The 19,211-nt window shown below is 44.6% G+C and overlaps 1 protein-coding gene across 1 annotated transcript in view; it reads right to left on the reverse strand.

Moving 5' to 3' along the window:
* ccdc102a (coiled-coil domain containing 102A) overlaps positions 1 to 18,984 on the reverse strand; it is a 53,447-nt gene extending 34,463 nt beyond the window's left edge. The window contains exon 1 of the mRNA XM_079165551.1: positions 18,844 to 18,984. The gene's annotated coding sequence lies outside the window, so the exon portion shown is untranslated. The remainder of the gene's footprint in view (positions 1 to 18,843) is intronic.
* Positions 18,985 to 19,211: the final 227 nt, after the last annotated feature.

Below are 19,211 nucleotides of genomic sequence, written 5' to 3' on the forward strand. Positions count from 1 at the left end.
AGGGCCCTGCCACAGAGGCATAATGTTGATACAGGCCTGGGAGAGTTAGTAAACTCTCTTGTTATTTTTCCTGGAACTTTTTAGGAAGCCACAGTTTTGGTAAAGTTCCGCAAAAGAAATGTAAAAAGGTAGAAGTTCCCCCACCGTGTGTCAGAGATGTCCGTCAACAGCAGTGTTTGCACAGTGGATGTGTTAGGAGATGTGGATACCTTGTTCCAAGACGGTGCCCCCGGTCATGAAAAGGGTATAAAAGATTAAAAAGTTGCTCACCGAGTGCAGAGAATAAAAAAGGGCCCAAAGAGCTGGTTCACTCCCCGCTCACATTAATCACTTACTGATATGACTTTACTGACATTTTATTGGACCTAGCAGACAGACTGACATAAATCAGAGGGAGCGTAAATGCTGCAGATGGTGATGGAGAGGTTCCATTGACGGGGTTTCCCTCTATGGTCATCAACCACACACACACACACACACACACACACACAGCTGATTTACATTCAGCTCCTCAGCCGGGAAGCAGCAGATGAGGAGAGGAGAGGAGAGGGACTGTAGGAATGTGTCATTGATTGTTAGCCTGCACTGACTTGCAATGAAGCTCCCTCTGTTTACCACCCTGGTACCGCTGTTCTCTGGGGCGTGCGTGTTTTCTGTACAGCCTACACTGAAATGTAAGAAATATCTGTCTTCTTTTTTTTTTTTTCTCAGCATATTTCAGTTCCAGCCTGAGTATCTTTATGTCTGCTGGTGCAGCACCTGCTTCACCCAGCAGCCACCGGCGGAAAAATAGGGCAACAAATGAACACATCAGTAACGCAATAAACCGCTGCAAAAACCGAGTCAACCTCGACACCGCCGCCACGAGGCGTCGCACACCGAGGAAGTGCTCACTGTTTACTATGAGGTAATGTTGCCGCTTCAAGAATCCCTTTTTCCATTCACTTTTTAATCTGAAAACTTGTGTAAGATCACAATTTTCCAGCACTCAAGGTGACATCTTGAAATGACTAGTTTTCAGAAAGGCAGCCAATCCTCACATTTGACTGAACTGGGACCAGAGAATGAATCAGGAGTTCCACTTTCAGGGGTTCACAAACCGGCTGAGTCCTGTTCTGTTGTCTACAAAGCGACAGCAGTACAGAGGGAGCCGGAGGGTCAAACGAAGACACAAGAAGGGAGAAACTACGATCATCTTTAAGACACCTAATATAAGAAACTAAAAGAGTTGTACTTGGTTTTGAGGAGAAATGTTAAGATTGTAAATCAAATGTAATTACGCAGATTATCAAAGGTTCATGTCCAACAGGGGACCGGCTCTTCTACCGACGGACTCTGCTGATTATATCTTTCTTTTTTCTGATTAACAATGTGGTAAACCTCATGAGCGATTTCGGAAACACAACAAAAGCAGCCAATCAGAAGACGTTGAACCCTTATGACCGCATAAACATCGTGCAGGCGAGCACAAACGCACGCAAAAGACACAATCAAATATCACACTACTTTTGACTCAATGCCTTGATGAATTATGATTAATGAAAGGCGTTACCGAGTTGGATGACATATGTCCACATTGGCCCTCAAGAGTCCTCAAGACAAAGACTTTGTCCATGGCGTATTTGAATTGATCTCAGTGTTTCTGTAGTTCCCACAACTCCAACGGAGTGAGACGTCTTCTCTCTAGCAGATCGATCGATTTCAAGACTCAACTCTAGTTTATCATTTTTTAAATATCATATAACCCAATAGTTTTGAACAAGGACCTTCGGTATTTGGATTAAGTAACTCGTGATGAATACGGTGTATCAGATTAAGTAGTCTACACCTGTAGTGAAGTACCAGATCCGACTCGGTATTGGCAGATGTCCAGTACGAGGACCAATTTAGGAAACAAACACTGTCATCATATAGAAAAAGAAACACCTCTGCATTTTAAGTGACTCGTGTTAAAATAAAAAGGACTACAAAATCCAAAATTTGAGTGCAATGTCATTTGGTAGCTGCAGTTAACAAAACGTGAGTTAACTCACCAAACCATTATTCACAAGACCATAGGGGTTAAACTCACTTTCTCACTTTCACTCCTTTCAAAGCTTTTCACGCTCACCTCGCTCGCCTCTGTGACTTCAGTTATTTCAGCCCGAGATAAAAACGTAAAACGTGGCTTTTGCTGGCAGTCCAAGCTGTGTTTTGACTTTCGTCCTCTTTCCGTGTCCTTTTTTTTCCTCCTTCCCAATGTTCCTTTTCCTCCGTCACAGCCCTTCCGCCTCACAGTTTGCCTCTTTCTTCCCTTCCTTGGCCGTCCGTCTGTGTGAACCCCACCCTCCGTCCCCACAGGGCCCATAAAACGTACATCCAGCCAGCCTGCCAGCGGGCCGGGCCGGGCCGCGGGGCCATAAACTCTTTGACGGAACATCTGTCCTCCCCGGCCATGTGTTATACAGCCCAAACTCAGACAACTTCTGCTCTCGTATATTCAACGTTATAAACAAGTCGTCAGACCGCACTTGACCCTGTGACCCTCTACACTCAGTCAATCCTCACCCCCACCACACACACACACACACACACACACACCACTATTTACCGTCTGTCAATGCTAATGTCTGCTTCGTGCTGAAATGAGTGACGGTCTGAGCAGAGGGGGGGGTCACGGCTGACACACAAAAACACCCCATGGGCGACAGCGTGGATTTACGTGAATGTGACCATAAAAGACATTAAATGAGAACCAGTTCCGGAAAACTCTCTGGCTCGGTTGGGCTCGGTCGGGCCTGTAGGGTGCAACCGCACAGTGAAAGAAAAAGAAAATAAGAATCACACTTTGCACCCGACTCAAAAATTGTTGGGTGCCGTCAATCAACGGTGCGCGAACCCTGTTGAAAACTCCTGCTGTGATTGTAAGTGTTCCTGGCAGTTACAAGGTAAACGTAACTCCCCATCACAGCTCGCCTCATGCCGATGAAAGCGTTTCATCTGACAGCAGCTACAGTCAAGTCCTCCCTCCTCTCGCTCGTCCCCCATGTGATTGGGTCTGAACGATGTTGAGTTGCATCAGTGCAGATGATACGAGGAGAAAGGAATGCGTGGCCCGAAGGGACGGTGGGCTGAGAATAGGAGGCTGTGTGCTCAAGATCTGACTGGAGAGGTAACCACATAAAAGATGGGTGAGTTGTACATCTTCCGACGGTTGTACTTTTTAAAAACAGAAAACACGTTTTATCTTGTGATGTTTGCTGGAAATGACAACAAGTACGGAACTTTCTCCCTCCAGCCAGCCCGTCGCCCTATTTAGGTTTATGTAGTGAAGTGGTTATCGTCTCGATAACTTATTGTTTCAACTTCACCAGTTAACTGTTCCTTGTCAAGGCGAGCGCCAAGAATAAAAAGAAACAGGGCGTCCGACAAAAGTTCAGCTGCATTTCTCGCAAAAAAAGAAAATATTTGAAAGCTGATACCTGTGTTTTTAAGTACGAATAGTCATTTAAGTAATAGCCATTTTTGACAGCTGTTTTCAGCATCAACATTGCGATGTGACGGGACATAGGATATTGTCAAATTAACTCAAACACGACGAGCTATTCTTTAGCATTAAATACCTACGGGACTTAGTGCTTAGTGCCCCCCCCCCCCAATAACAATGCAATGCCATCTGGCTAGGTGCGGAGCTGTAGAGTAGAGCTTCTTCTTTTTACCTCTCGATTGTCACGATGAAACACAAAATGATTGTCGCCGTGATCATTATCCAGAGTTTTAAATTGTACCAGCATCGAAGGCAACTGTGCTTCTCTTTCCCACTGATTCGGGATCCGGATCGATTTAGTGTCCCGGGCTTAAATCGGGGCTACCGACACCGGCACGATGCGCCGGAGAAAACCACATGGCATAATGTGAGACGACCTACATCAAAGATGATTCATGAACTGTTCTTACTTGAAAACGTACAGTTCTCTGAAAGGCGTGGGTTTGAAACGGTCCAAACAATGACGGAAACAAGTGACGCACAAAGACAATACCTCAACATGTAATAAGTCTAAAGTCACTGCAAAACATTCATCCCTAAATCAATTCACAAATACAAAGATGTAATTTGCCATTTCTTTTGATCTACAGAACAAAGCCTCCAGAAGCCATCCCATTGTGTAAAAAATGGCTGACTGTACAATTCTCTGCCTCTAATGCAATCCTAATCCAGCTCTGGCTCCAAACTTCTGCATCAAACCTCTTCCCCTTCCAAGTCGTGGAGAGTTCTTGAAACAGAGCCAGTGGGAGATTTACAAACATCAAAGCAGAACTGGAGGAGTTTTTTTTCCCCTCCTTCTGAAATACCAGAATTTTTCACAGGAAGAAATCTATATATGCAGACTTGTAAACAGTCTGCCATGTGAGACGCTTCTTCAAGCACGATTGTCTTAATTACACTATCAAAGCAAAGGAAAGGATCAGAGATATTTCAGCTGTAAGACTGGGATGAAATGGAACTGGCAGGGTTTCAATCGTAACTTACTCCAATACTGCACTCAACCATTTACAGACAAAGCACCTGAAGAAACAAGTTGAACCGACAGGAGCACCAATGGAACTAAATGTCCCCTGGTAATACACTGTGTTGGCCAATCAAATAGGCTACATGTGCAGCGCACACATTTCTGGTGCCTTACTTTGTCCATTAAACATAACTTCTACCTCACAAATGTCAAGATGGATAGAATCATTGCTTTGCTGTCTGACTGTCTTAAAACACAAGCGACGATTTCTCAAACTACACCGTGGAGCTCTAATGGGGCTACTATTCAGACTCTGGCTTACTAATGGGGTAATGTTACATATCTAGCCATTACATTTTTGGCAGAGACCTGTGCAAGTTTTAAAAGAAACATTATTTCATGTAATTTGGCTCAGGTGTGTAACTGTAGACTTTTGCTGACCCAAGTGGTTTCGAACTGCTTGTCCATTTTAGTTAATGAAGTTGGCTCAGCATCTGTTCCCTCTGAATAGACGTTATAGTTCCAATTTCAAAGGCAAACATACAGACACAGATTTCTATTCCAAGGACAGAAAATGAAAGCATGGCCGTTTGTTTGTAGATTAGGTTGCAGTTGAGGCTTCTGGGAATGTCACTAGACACGCAGGTATTTAGTCATAAAGCAAAAGTATTGGATGTTTTTTTGGACCTGCTGGTGGTGGTAGGGAATCACCAAAGTCAGTAGGGATCTTGTATTCCAAGGCGATAAATCAAGACAAAAGAATGATACAGAGCACTGGATGTCAGAGTTCAGTACACAGTCCAACAGACAAATTAAACCTTTAAGTACTCAGTCCAATGACGTCTAGCTTTTGTTTCAAGACATTATCATCAGTGTGATGGCTGCTCTCTCTCTTGCTCCAGAGCAACCCCTGCCTGCATGGTAACCATGCCAAGCAACAACATAATGGTGAGTATAGTGAGGCGAAGTCTCTGTATGGTAGCCAACGGCGAGAGACAAATTAATTTTTGGTCCCGTTTTACAAATAATTGTGCACGTCAAGAAAGTTGCATTAAGTCGTAAAACTCTTGGATGTAGAAGACCATAAAAATACGTAACTGACAGGAACTGGTCTCGCTCGTTGTGTTGTTTCCCGGCTAGGTAACTTAGCTAGCTATGGTGGTGACCATTGACTGTATATAAGATGCGGACGTAGTCATCATTACGTCACCCATTGGTTTGTGGACTGCCATTATGATGCCTTGAGTCCTGCGGCCTCACCATCTTTGAATACGGCCAACGTCATGTTGTTTTTTTTGCAACTGATGAAAGGAAGTTACCATATTTGGAATGCGGAGTGACGTAAAGATGGCGTGTACCTCTCTGGTAGCAGCAGCAACCTGTAAATCACAGCAAGCCCGCCCTAAAGCATACTCCACTTTATGGTCTATTTTACTCTAAATGGACCATAATTTAATAAATGAAATTTTTCACTTGGACCAAAGGGTCACTTTTTTTTGCAGCCAGAGGAGTCGCCCCCTGATGGTCAGTAGAGAGAATGCAAGTTTTAAGACGCTTCCGCATCGGCTTCACTTCAGGTTGCCGCCTCGTGGTGACGTACATTCTGCGAGACGAGATGCATAGTTCACAGATCGGTTTCACACAAAACTAAATGATAATACGATAAATCTATGACAAACTGCGAAAAATGTTTTTTCCGAAATACGGTACCATGGGGGGGGACACCGGAAAAGGCGTGACTTCGCCTCTCTATGTAGTGCCACTGGGCCAACACTGCCGGGTACTATTAAAGCTTTCAATCAGGCGAGCTGTTATATACCCAGCGCATACCCGGCCAGTACCTCAGCTAACAGCAAGGTCTGCTCGTTAGCAGGTAAACAAAAGACTCTTTACAACTGTATTAATGCATGTCAGACTGCAAACACTGAACCTGCTCTTAAAGGCTTGAGTTTGGACAATGTATTGAACAAAGACACTCTGCTCTGTCCCAGCTTTGGTACCTACTGTGTTGGCATACTTTGCTGGATAAAATACACGTCTGTGCAAAAAAACATCAAAAGAAGAGAACTTCATCTCCCATAGGGCCCCAGGTGCAGCGAGAGGCTCCCGTGTAGCAAATTATACAGAACATTCCTGAAGCATGACTCCGCCAGTCTCTTGCACACACACACACACACACACACACACCACGTGGTCACACACGAGTATACGCCCTTCATGCCAATAGAAACACACACAAACTCAAACATGTACTACACTATGCTACAAAGTTATTATACAAACTCAGAGTAAGAAAATTAAAAGTCTGCAACTTTTCGTATTGATACATGAGAGCAAGAGACAGAGAAAGCTAGAATGTGTGTGTGTGTGTGTGTGTGTGTGTGTGTGTGTGTGTGTGTGTGTGTGTGTGTGTGTGTGTGTGTGTGTGTGTGTGTGTGTGTGTGTGTGTGTGTGTGTGTGCGTTGCCCTTGTACTTGGGTAGTATCAGTGTGTCAAGAGTGTCCAGCTCAGCACAGGCTGGTGGTGCAGTATCACATTTCCATCATTTATTCAACAGGACCCAGATAGTCAGAGAGGAGTGAGGAGAGGATGAATGGAGGGGATGTCAGCTGATGCGGGAGGAGGAGGAGGAAGATGATAGATGGACAGGGAGACACTTTCCACAACTCTTTCTTCACAGTTTGGGGTATGTGAGCCCCCTGGATTGGATGCTGTCAATAGACAAGATTTCCACCCAAATCGGCAGATCATGCGAGGCAGAGACTTGAAGAGTCCCAAACAAGAGAGGAGGGCGAGGAGAAATCGTTGACATCGATGAGTCGGCGAGTGAGCTGTACCCAGCATGCAGTTCGGCGGTGAAATTTTATAAATGTACAATACATGTATTATTAGTGTTACAAATTGTCTATGTGTCACAGACTGTTGTGTCGTGGTGTTTTGCTCTGTTACAGAGCGTTAGTTGTGGGTTGTTAATTGTTATAAAGTTATGACCATGACTAAGGGTCCCTCTCAATACAGATAAAGTAACTAGCTCCTCAACTAACGCTTATAGTAGCGAACAATATCTTCAGCTGCCTGTTGAAGACAGACAACGGTGATCCTGGCTAAGCACCGGTATGACGGTGGGTGAAAAGCCATATCGAACGGGATAAACCGGTATACCGTCCAGCACTAAACTACACGATCTGTTGCTCCATCAATCACGATAATTCTGATTAAAAGTGAGAGCTAGATTATTTATCACAATCATTCGTCGATTTAAGGGACAAAATATCTTGTATTGCGTTCTCACATTTAAATAAACAGAGCTTTCACTTCCATGTCGTGCTACGTATGAACAATTCTTTGCATCAAAGTGAGACTTTGAATAAGGTTCTTCTTCTTGCGGGAAGCGCTTAATATTCGATGAACTGTGCAGCCCTTAACATTATTATACGCACTAACTATATTTGTAGTCATACACAATGGTTTGCTGTCTCGCTATCACCTTCATCGTCGTCATTATTATGTGAGGTTAGTGAAGCATTTTCTACATGCCTTAGACGTTGAGAAAGCAGGGCAAAAAAAAAAAAGGTGCATTTCTGCAGGGCACAGGAACTTCAAAGCTTCTCCCGCTCAAAAAAAAGAAGCAAAAGCTAAGAGAGGTTTGCATAATTTGTACCATTAGGTAAACAGACGCAGCTCTTCTTCGTCTTCGTTACAGAAGCTGCTGAGGTGAGGATGATGAAATTCCAGGACAGGGATGGAAAGAGATTAAAAGAGATGACACACCTTCACAATAAAACGTCACAGCCACCACATTCACTGGCAAACGTACACTGGCATGTCTGGGCTGTACTCAGTCCTTGATTTAGTTTTTATTACATAACTAACTAATCGTGTAACTTTATCATCTTGTTTTAAACTGATAAGTTGATGAGTATTGTGCACCATCATGTTACAAACTTGTTCAGCTGATAAGAATATTAACATAATGCCCTCTTGGCACAGGCTTTGAAATAAAACATATTTCATTTTAAGATTATTATTAATAAAGATTATTTTCTCTAAAATCAATACTCAAAACCAAAAAGTGGAGGATGATCTTGCAGATTACCACTTTGAGCTTTTTTTTTTTTTTTAACAGCCAAAACTACATTTTAGGCTCCGGTCTAATACCGTCTGAGTAGCCTTAGATGACCAGGAATTAGTCTGGCTCTAATCGCTTCCCACAAGGAAGCAGAGTTCACAGCCTGTGTGACACAAAGCTCAGTGTGGAACAGAGGGATAGAGGGGGTTAACGGCCCCTAATGGGGATCAAACCACTTTTTAAATGCAAGCAAATCAGCCAAACAAGCTTACATTGCGAGACACACACACACACACACACACACACAGGAGCTTATGCAGTGACTTAAAGAACTTCAAATAGGGGGTGTGAAGGACCTAATCTCTACACACACGTAGGACGGACTGAGACTCCATGAGAGAGGAGGCGAGGAAAGGAATTGAGGAGACACAGGGAGTCTCGGCTCAGTGTGGCCGGGACAGCAACCAAGAGCGGCTACTGTCAGACTCTCCATACTAATTAGTATGCCAGGAAAAATATTTAATACGTCCAAGAAATAATAACCAAATGTCCGCCAGAATATACCAGGATGTTTTAGAACATCTGGTCTCACTTTGCAGTATGCTAGCCAGCATGCCTTGGCTTTCTTGGTTATTCTGACCCACAATCCTTTGCACGGCGACTGTGGCTACGTGGAGAAAAAAAACACAATAGATGACTATAACAAAGTAAAATGCTAACATTTAAAATGTGTAGCCCAGTAACTATAATCAAACAACAAAGGGATCTGTATCTGCCAATGATCGGCAATTTGTATCGGTGGCAAAAAGAAGTGATCAGGGATCTCTAAAAGGATCCGTGATACGATCCGAATCGTGAGTTTTATGATCCGTTGCACCATTAGCAGTATTAGCTCAGAGTCGCACAGAAAGCTACAGACAGAGGAGTTGAGAGTGATTTATCTTATGGGTTGTAAACACATAAAGCCTGCTGTCATGCTGAGTGTGCAGATGAGTGTGTAAGGGCCCCCTGAAGAGCCATTAATTACACACCGCTTTAGGGATAATTAAGCGTCAGGGCAAGTGAGGAGGAGAGGTCCGGCCTGAGGCCATGTTGTCCACACTACCCCATTTCCATTTGAAAAGGCATATGTTTTGCTACGTTTACGCTGAGCGTCCACACTACGCCGGAGTTTTCGAGCACCGGAAACGGAGGAGTTTGAAAACTCCGGGGTTACCTCTTCGTGTGGATGGTCGAAAACGCAAAAGTTGCAACACCTGCGTTCGCTACTCGATTGGTTCGGAGCAGTCACGATGTGTCCTTCCCTGATTCGTCACATGTCTATCACATGACCCTTACCCGGAAATTGACAAACAACAACAACATTGATTACCGATCGACTACCAGGTTAATTTAAAATGGAGAACTGATTACAGGTGTTGCTGACCTTGTTGTCTTTACTAGCAGCTGTTGTTCAGTTAAAGTCTGCATTTCTGCGGTGGAAGCAGCTGTTATTGGAGCGATTAGCGAGCGGCGTGACCAGCGGCGCTATCAGACCTACGGAGCGGCCGTCTGAAGTCACGGTTAGCGGCTTTGAGGAGGGTGATGGACACAAAACGGAGGACTTTACTTTTCTTATTATGTTCTGCATAACTATCGTGAAGTCCACACATGAACTATAAAGGAACAAAAGCAGTAATTGCTCTCCAGTAGGACAGAGCCGAGGGAACGAGTGAGACATGTGTTGACCACATTTATGGACCCATAATATAGTAAACTATTATGTGTAAGTGTTGATTTTAAAGTCAATTTGATGTGAGAGAGAGAGAGAGAGAGAGAAAGACCCGCAGCGCTGTAACTAAGTCTAAAAAATAAAACTTCTAAAACTTTCCACGAAATGTGTCTGATTGAGTTTATAGAGGAAGATCTTAAGTATCAAACACTTCCTTTCATTCTTAAAAACTACTTTATTACTCTGTCATATTTTTTTAACTAAGCAACCAATCTACTTCCTGTCTACAGGAAGTGTTTGACACTTAAGATCTTCCTCTTCCGTCCATACCTGTCTTGTTAGTCTTAAGAAGTGGAAGAAAAGGACGGCGCATATAAACAGGAAGCCTTTACGTTGTGTTTGTGGGAGGAAACGGAGCTCGTGTGTTCACAACCATTAGCCAAAGAAATAAAATCAACACCACTCATTTATATTTTCTCGCATTTTGCAAATCTCAAGTTTCTCACAAGCCTCTGTTTACCTGGTAACGCCTGAGGGTTTGCTTACACCTGGAACAATCACTACGCTTAGTTTATACTCTGTGAAGTGAAACCTTGACTTCTTTCTTTACAGGGCTTGTACAAAGGCAATAAAGTAGCCCATGAATATGAGATATGAGATTATAGATAATAACAATCCCTCCTCGGCATTGTGGAGGTTGGCTTATGGCATTTTGCCGGTTACACCTTCAGTCTGTGGTCAGATTTCTGGGTTACACTCGTTGTCTTTTTGATTCTTCGTGGTACATTTTGTTCGTACGCCCGCTGTGGCGCCAAGCGCGAGTATTAAACAAAGCTTTACCATCCCATAAGGCTCTTACACAATGGAAACGTTGTTCACTACTCCAGTAAAAAGGACACAACTGAGGTACAACTTGGAGACGGGAGGCAACAGATATGCTCTGAATTCCGTCAGTTAGATCACACTTAACTCAACCAGACCACATCCTTAATTAAAATAGCTCAGATTTCTCAGATTTAGAATCCTGATGCGATCCAAACGTAATGTTTCTAAACAATAAAATTAAACTATACATCTAGAAAACACACTTAAGGCCAAGTGTGGTCTTGAAATAAAAGTTAGTGAACAGAACTTTTATGCTACACACTGTGAGAGCAGTGTGATGTGTGTTTGTTCTGCCGGAGTGTAGACAGACGTTGGTTAGAGCCATAAAGGCCGAGATAAGGGCGCTCTTTAAAGACTTGTTATTGGAGCAGAGGGGATTAGAGAACTTGATATGACCTTTGTTTCTGTGATACTCCACAGAGGCACGTGGGTTTGGTGTTGTCTGAGCAACAGCAGATGCAATTGAGCGTTAAAGCCGAGTAAATCTGTCTGTGAGCCCCGGGGGGTGGTGGTGGTGGTGGTGGGGGGGGGGGGGGTTATGTGTACCTTCATAAAGCAAGGACCATGGGTTTGGGTAGTTTTTCACTGCTCTGTAAGGAAACAATGACTGAGACTTTCTTCTACTTCCTTAATGTAGTTGACAAAATAATTTGTCACACACTCTTTCTCAGCAGATGCGGTTTAACGTTCGCATTTTCTGGAGGGAACATTCCATCTTTACTTTTTAAGCAAACATGGACATGAAGTCCTTAAAGTGGCGATTGTTCTTTTTTTTCCCCGGATCCCAATCAGAGTTCTTTAAAATTGTCCGATCCAACCTTAATGTTGATTAAATATCTATCTGAAACATTGAAATAACAGCTGTAGACCATTTCATCTGAGGCTTTGTACAAGCTACTTCTTACAAACACGGGCAGTCCTGAGCCAAAACAGACTAAATGTAGAAGCTTAAAGCAATGAATGAAAGTTTAACAGGAAGAATACGACCATAAGCTGTATAAGAAGTGGATGTAGTCACCGTGACATCAAACTCTGTTTTTTTTGGACTCCTTTTCTGAAGCCTTGAGTTCAACATGTTGGCAGTCACAGTCTTGGTTTCTGGCTGTCACCATCTTGTCCAGTTTTACAGGCTACTGCACAGCAGTGTCCGCCCTGCTGGGACCAATCACCACTCTCTGGTTGAGGCCAACAGTCAAGTCTACCGAGAGGGAGCGGACTCCAATAAACGGTCCAGAAATATATCCATCTAAAATGCTGTATGACCATTTCTGTATCTGTAATCTGCATGAAGTCAGCAGTCAGGACTGCACTGGTGACGCAAGGAACTTGTAAAGACTGTACCCACTAACCACAGGCAAAGGTTTAACAGGCGTACTCAAATTGAGGAACTACAAAAAAGACCTTGAAAACAGAGGCTTGCTGAAGGGCTGCTTCATCGATTGTCGATTAATTAATGAATTAGAGATGCTACGACTGACTGGCGTCTGTCACGACTGAGATTGTTTACTTTCCCGTCGAGGCCGACACAAACTCCAGGCAGGCAGAAAATATGAACTCGGCAGAAACATTTGACATTACAAGACCCAATTCCCCAATAATTCATCTGCTTCCCAAAAAATGCAACGCATTCAAGGCACATTTCAACACACGGTGCAGATGTAGCACCTTACCGCATGTTTTTCAGACTGTTAAGAAGAAAATAATTGGAGGTAAATAATGTTCGTACCAAAAAACAAAAACAAAGTGACAAACTGGCAGTGAATAGACTTAAATCCGGTTATGGTCCACAAAAAGACACCATGTGACATGTCACTGACTCGTCTCTGAAGACTTTTAACTGACCGTGCAGCTTTTGGAATGTTGGTCTGATAAAGCCAGACGCGGCTCCAGACTGCGACCAAATGCGCCCGTTTCACGTGGTCGCATTCATGTGATTGCATGATGATCATTGTCATGGGTTCAATGTTTTTGTCACAACATTGAATATCAGCTCCGAATATCAGTAAAAGCAAAACGTAGTTCGGGTATAAATCTGTCCCCTTTGTCCAGCCTACACTAGGCCTACCTCACCGGATGATGGGGGTCACTCCCAACAGTCAGCCATCTGCTGCTCCTATTCTCTACATCTGGAAGACAGATCGCCCAGAGGCCACCAGAAGTAGCCGATGATGATGTCATCCGGCGGTTCCGCTCAAAAAGGAAGCCTGTGTGTGTGTGTGTGTGTTTACATGCACGCGTGTTTGTTGCGTGTGCGTTATCGGGAGAGTTATGGCTTCTTCCTCGTTAAGGAGCCTGGAAGGAGAGCGTATATTTCAAAAAGTCACACAGGCAAACACGCGAGCTGTCAAGTAAAAATGCAAACTCCTAGCAAGAGTATGCACTCGTCATGAGAACGCACAGTTTGAATGCATTCGCAGAGAAAAGTTCCAGTGACAGGAGCGGACCAAAGGCATTCCTCTGCTTGCTCTAACTCAACCTCTGCTGCCAGCCATAATTACCAAGTCCTAAACAAACAGCTAAACATAGACACACACACACACACACACACACACACTCCAAAGAATAAAACACCGCCTTCACTCACACTGCAGCTCTCTTGACTGCCTCTGTTTTCTTAGTTCCACAGGGGTTTCATATGCATTTACACAGAGTGTGTGACTAACGGTCACGTCAGCTCAGAAGACAACTGGCACAGTCGAGAGAGAGAGAGAGAGAGAGAGATCCATTTAACGTACATTTTGAAATTACAGAAGAGGATTTGAGTTCTTCTGAGATTAAAAACTTAAATCAAATACATTTTTTAACATGCGGGCCCTAATTCTCTACCGTTGAAAATAACTAAAACCACACCCTACGCAACATCCAATATTTTGTCGGGATCCGCTGGGCTAACAGATACGCTGTCTTCCCACCACCTCCACCTCTCTCTGGTCCCACCTTGCACATCAGTAGAGCAGTTTGGCAACGGAAGTACGGCAGAGTTTAAACGCTTGTCACGCTATGGAAGGACATTGACCCCCAAAGATTATGAATGCAACCTCAACAAATTGACTTTCCAGATCCGTGTGCGTGGATCTCTGAACCCATCGGCTATCAGTCTGACGAGGGATCATCTTTATTTCTGGGGGTTTCCCGCGTAGCCAGCGGATATCCGGGCCACGGTCCGATTGGCAACTTGAGATGATCATCTACACCAACGGACGCATTCGGCTGAACAACTGACAGCTGAACATTTTGATGCTGTGAACAGTTTGAATTCAATGTTTAAAGCTTGCTAACTTGTCTAGATGTCTGAGGCAAAACACCACTTTGGTTGCCAATATTTTTGATGACGCCGGCTGTACAAGGCTCTGTAAAGATGCATCCTTGAGCTTTGTTTATACTCGCGGTTGATGGCGCAGCACGAGCCTCCGCAGAGAGCTCCGAGCATGAACAGTGCTTTTATCAGTGAACTATTTGTGACAGTCCTGTGATCGCCCGCCAAGTTACAAAAAGTCAGAGGTGCACGATCAAGCTTGCGGCGCCTACGCGCCCCCACGTGCCGGCCGTGATTACGTACTTCTTTGGCACGTGTGCCTCCCGCCGGCTTCACTACGGCGAGTATAAACTAAGCTTCATGCTTCCCCCGGCAGATGACTTAGTGAGCTTGGGCGTAACTTTGTCTGAGGTGCTTCTGACACCCAAGACCTCCGAGAGGGCCTGACAAGTCACTGAGATGGAGAGAAAAAGAGCCGAGGGAGGGAGGAGAAAGGGCGGAGCGTGTGAACCGAGAGAGTTTTGTCTTAAAAGAAGCAAGGAGAAAGAGAGCTAGGTGGAAGGGGAGATGCTGAGAGGAAAGTAAACAGTGTGAGGGGATTGGAATGTGTTTAAGCAGCCCGGGGGTAAGTGAAGGTACACTGTCAGCCTAGCACGCATGGTTGCCAGCTACTTACCAGCTGCTCTTAGTTGCACAAGAGCAAATATGACAGCATTCTTAGCACGGCGCCACGGCACTACGGCCCTGGACCGCTCAGCTCTGGTCTCGTAATGAGTGAAAATGCAAAGACCCCGTTTGAGAGGAAAAGAGAGGAGCGATGGGACGGAGGGACGTGTTGGAGCAGACCGAGGCGGAGGTGGCAGCGGGTGGGGCGACAAATGAGAGGATGTTGACTTCCAACACAGGAAGAGGGACCAACAAAAGGTCTGCCGGACTGACACAGGACTCAAACTGGAGAGAACGAGTTTGCCAAATCTGAATAAAACACTGTAAAAAAAAGAAAGTAACAACTCAATATTCACCGGTCCTTTGGACGAAACACTTTTTTTGTTTTATATTATTATAAACTGAATGTCTTTGGGAGTTGGACAGTTGGAACAAGTAACTGGAAGTCAGCACGGCGGGTGTTTTTTGGTTTTTTTTATTTCTCTTTTAATAGTGACAAGAAGAAAACTAGAATTATCGCCGTCCCGTCCAATGTCAAGACATTTGTGTGAAATTGTTAGAATTGGCGTATGAATTCTCCAGTTACGGTTCACAGTGACCTTTGAGCGCCACATTCTAATCAGTTTAATCTGGAGTTCAGGTGGCCAGTTGTCCCCTCGGGTTCCCTGAAGGCGTTCCTGAAATATGGCGTTCACAAGATTGGGACAGACTGACGGGCGGGAAACCTGAAGACATAATGAGGAATGATGATATACTTGACGAGGCATCTTAGCTTTAAACCTCAATAACAAGTCCTTACCCGCGGCTCTTCTTCGACTCATTAACTCTCAAACATATCAATCAGTGGAGCTGAAGGAAAAAAGAGCTCGTATATATACACAAACTGATTATATGATACTCTGCACACAGACCAGACGTGGTGTCTGAACCCGGAGCACATGGCTCTTCTTCTCTCTTTCGCTTTCAGAGAGGCGTTGTTTCCATGACAACCACACACAGAAGTCATCCTTTGCAGCATGCGTGTGCGTGTGTGTGTGTGAGTGTGTGTGCCGTGCACGTCGGTGTAACGCACGTGCACGTTTTACGAGAGTGAGGGATGGATTGTTTCTTACTTCGACATTCGGGGCCAAAGAGGCGGACCGGGTTAGATGGAGGACAGGAGTGAGAGAGAGAGAGAGAGAGAGAGAGAGAGAGAGAGAGAGAGAGAGAGAGAGGTGACGATGAGGAGAGCAGAGCGAAGGCTTGCAGCAAAACAGATGGTGTCTGCTGTGTGAGACCATCAAGGAGACTTTGTGACGGCGTCCCATCGAACATTCAGATTTACATTAGAGTCCAGCTTCCACCTGCCTCCAGTTACACTTCTGTTTGTTTTCCATCCCTGTATGCGGTTTGGAGATGATTCACTGGCTCTTTAAAGATAAAAGTGGTCGGAGACTTGAACCACTTCAAGAACAGAGGGGATGTGATCGGTCGAAGAAAAACAAAAAGAGTTCTGCAAACGCTCTGTCCGCAGACGACCGGATCACCCAGGAGGCCGGTCGGTATCTTCTCTATGTGTCACTGCAAATATGTACATAAGCTCTGTGGTCGGGAGTCGGTTGGTCTGCTGGGGAGATGGGGGGACGGGGGGGGGGACGGCAGCTACATGAGAAGAGCGACAATCCCGATCCATGCTACCTCACCAGGGCTCCAGACCACCCGGAATATTGCAACACAGAAATAATCAAAAACAAATGCTTTTCTTTCTCCTGCTGCTGGAATATACACGGCACAAACAGACCAATCGGTTCAGACGGGAGTCTTTGGGGGAGATGTTCTGAAGTTGGAGGTTAATTATTGCATTTATTTAGGGGATTTACTGTAATTGTTTCTTCTTTTTTTATATTGGAGCAGTCAGCCCAAACATTACAAGGCTTACGGGTTTTCTGTGGAATGCATACTTAAGGTGGGGCTGCAGCTATTGATTATCTTCGTTATAGATTAGTCATTTCGTCTATAAAATAACAGAGATGAGTGTAGAATGGCCATCACAACTTCCTTAAAAAGGGACCGTTCACCCAAAAACTCAAAATACATACATGTCCGTATCCGTCTGGATTGTTTTGTTGCGAGTGTTCGTGGAGATGTCCACCTTCTCTGCAATATAACGAGACTGTGTGGGACTCAGCTTGTGGTGCTGAAAAGCTCCACAGAAATACATTTGAACGTCTCTTTCCAGAAATCGCGACCATTACTCAAGATAATCCACAGACCTTGTTGTGAGCGCTTTCATGTTGGAACAATGGTTAAAAAGACAAAGGACGATACCTCCAAAACTAGACAATTCTCACCAAAACAGTTTAGATCCATAAATAACACTGCAGTTAAGAGGTTATGTTAAAACTACGTTTTTCACAAACTGTTCAATGTGTCGGGCTCGGTAAAATTGTGTCTACTTCATTTTTACACATTTGTTTTCACAGCAACGTGCTCCCCGTGCATATTGAGCTCATAACGCTTTATAATGCTGATATGATATGTACGGAGGTTTAACTGGGAGACTTTCGATCAGTTGGATCACTTCTCCGGAGAACTACAAAACCCACACTCCACTTCTAGTTGCAGATTTCCTGTTGCTGAGTGATGTTTCGTTTTTCTCACAAATGACCTTTGGCCCGAGTGCAGAGACACATTGAGACCCAGTCCAACCCCGGTCTGCTCCTCCTGTACGTTACCGTTACATTCCAGGCACAGAAACGCTTCCGCTCTTCTGTCCTGATGACCTCTAAGAAACCCAGAATGCCCCCAAACAAGTAAAACACCACACATACGCTCTGTGTATTAGAGTAAGTCACCTCGACAGGGACAAATACTACTGATAATAAAACATTTTACTCTTGAGGAATGGCCAACAAAGCGGGCAAGGAGACGTGGCATTTCCATCTTTGTTTGGAGATAAGAGTCAACAATGTGGACGCTGGTTAAAAAGAATCTTTGGAAGATTAGGAAGATTTGTGCACGAGAGAGACACAATCCACATGAAGCTGATCCCAAAGGAGACCACACAGCCAAGACTATATGTTAGCGTGTTCACAACCAGCACTGATGGTTTGCTGCTGTTTCCCCAGTGACACATGTCACCTCCTCACTGCAGCTATGGGCAAGTGCATCCTTCATGGATGCCACTGTGGTTACAGTTGTTATGGATGAGTGTGCGTGCACAAATTAAGTTACTGAAACTTTCAGAAAATATATATATTTTTTGTAATAGTCTCTTGTGTAGATTAGTGCAGCTGTGACATTCATATATTCATGATTTCTGGAGGAGCCAATCTGACCTCGGGTACCAAAGGGAACCGCTCTGCTACAGGCTGCTTTCTGGAACTCAGCCATTTTCTCTTATTGCAGGTAGTTACACATTTACAAACAAAAAACGAGTTAAACATTTCAAAAAGTCAATAAGCAACGAGGGGGGGGGGGGGGGGGGGGGGGACAGTGTGAACTTCACAGTGGCTGCAACAGTCAAAAGTGCCTTTTCCTTGTAGCAACAATGTGTCTCACACACCAGGAGACATCATGGATAAAGCAACGGAGAAACCGAAATATCTCTTCTAAACACGCACAGCGCTGCTCGTTGCTTATTCAAAACACAAAATGCCGTTGCACATGGAAAGAAAACAGATAGAATATCATGATTTCCGTGTCATTTGACACCCGTGTGTCTGTAAAGCAGCGGACTCAGTCAAACTATCGGCGCCTGTGACAACAAAAGCAGAGGAGCACGTACCGTAAAGGAAGCCCCGGTGGAGACTGCTCTTATGTCCGCCTGAAATACGTTTCTTAATCCCGGTAGAGCAGCAGAAGGTTCCCCCCGTTTTTCCCAGCAGCTAAACCTCGGTCTGCTAGCTGCTCTCTTTCTGCTTTTTCTTCTCTCCCGACTCTGGTGTGGATGAGAAAACGTCGTCCTCGCGGAGGAGAGAAAAGGGGCGGGTCTCGAGCGCTTAGGGCAACGCGTCCGACCAATCGGCTATCGATATGATAACGAGGCCCCGCTTTGAGCCAATCGGGTTCTGTTTCCAAGACACAGCCGTGTGCTCATTGGTCGGCCAGGTGAAGACCTCCCAGTTGAAATTGCTACAGCACCGCGAGGAGAGC

This window comes from Pholis gunnellus, assembly GCF_910591455.1.
Source record: "Pholis gunnellus genome assembly, chromosome: 1".
Lineage (NCBI taxonomy): Eukaryota > Metazoa > Chordata > Actinopteri > Perciformes > Pholidae > Pholis > Pholis gunnellus.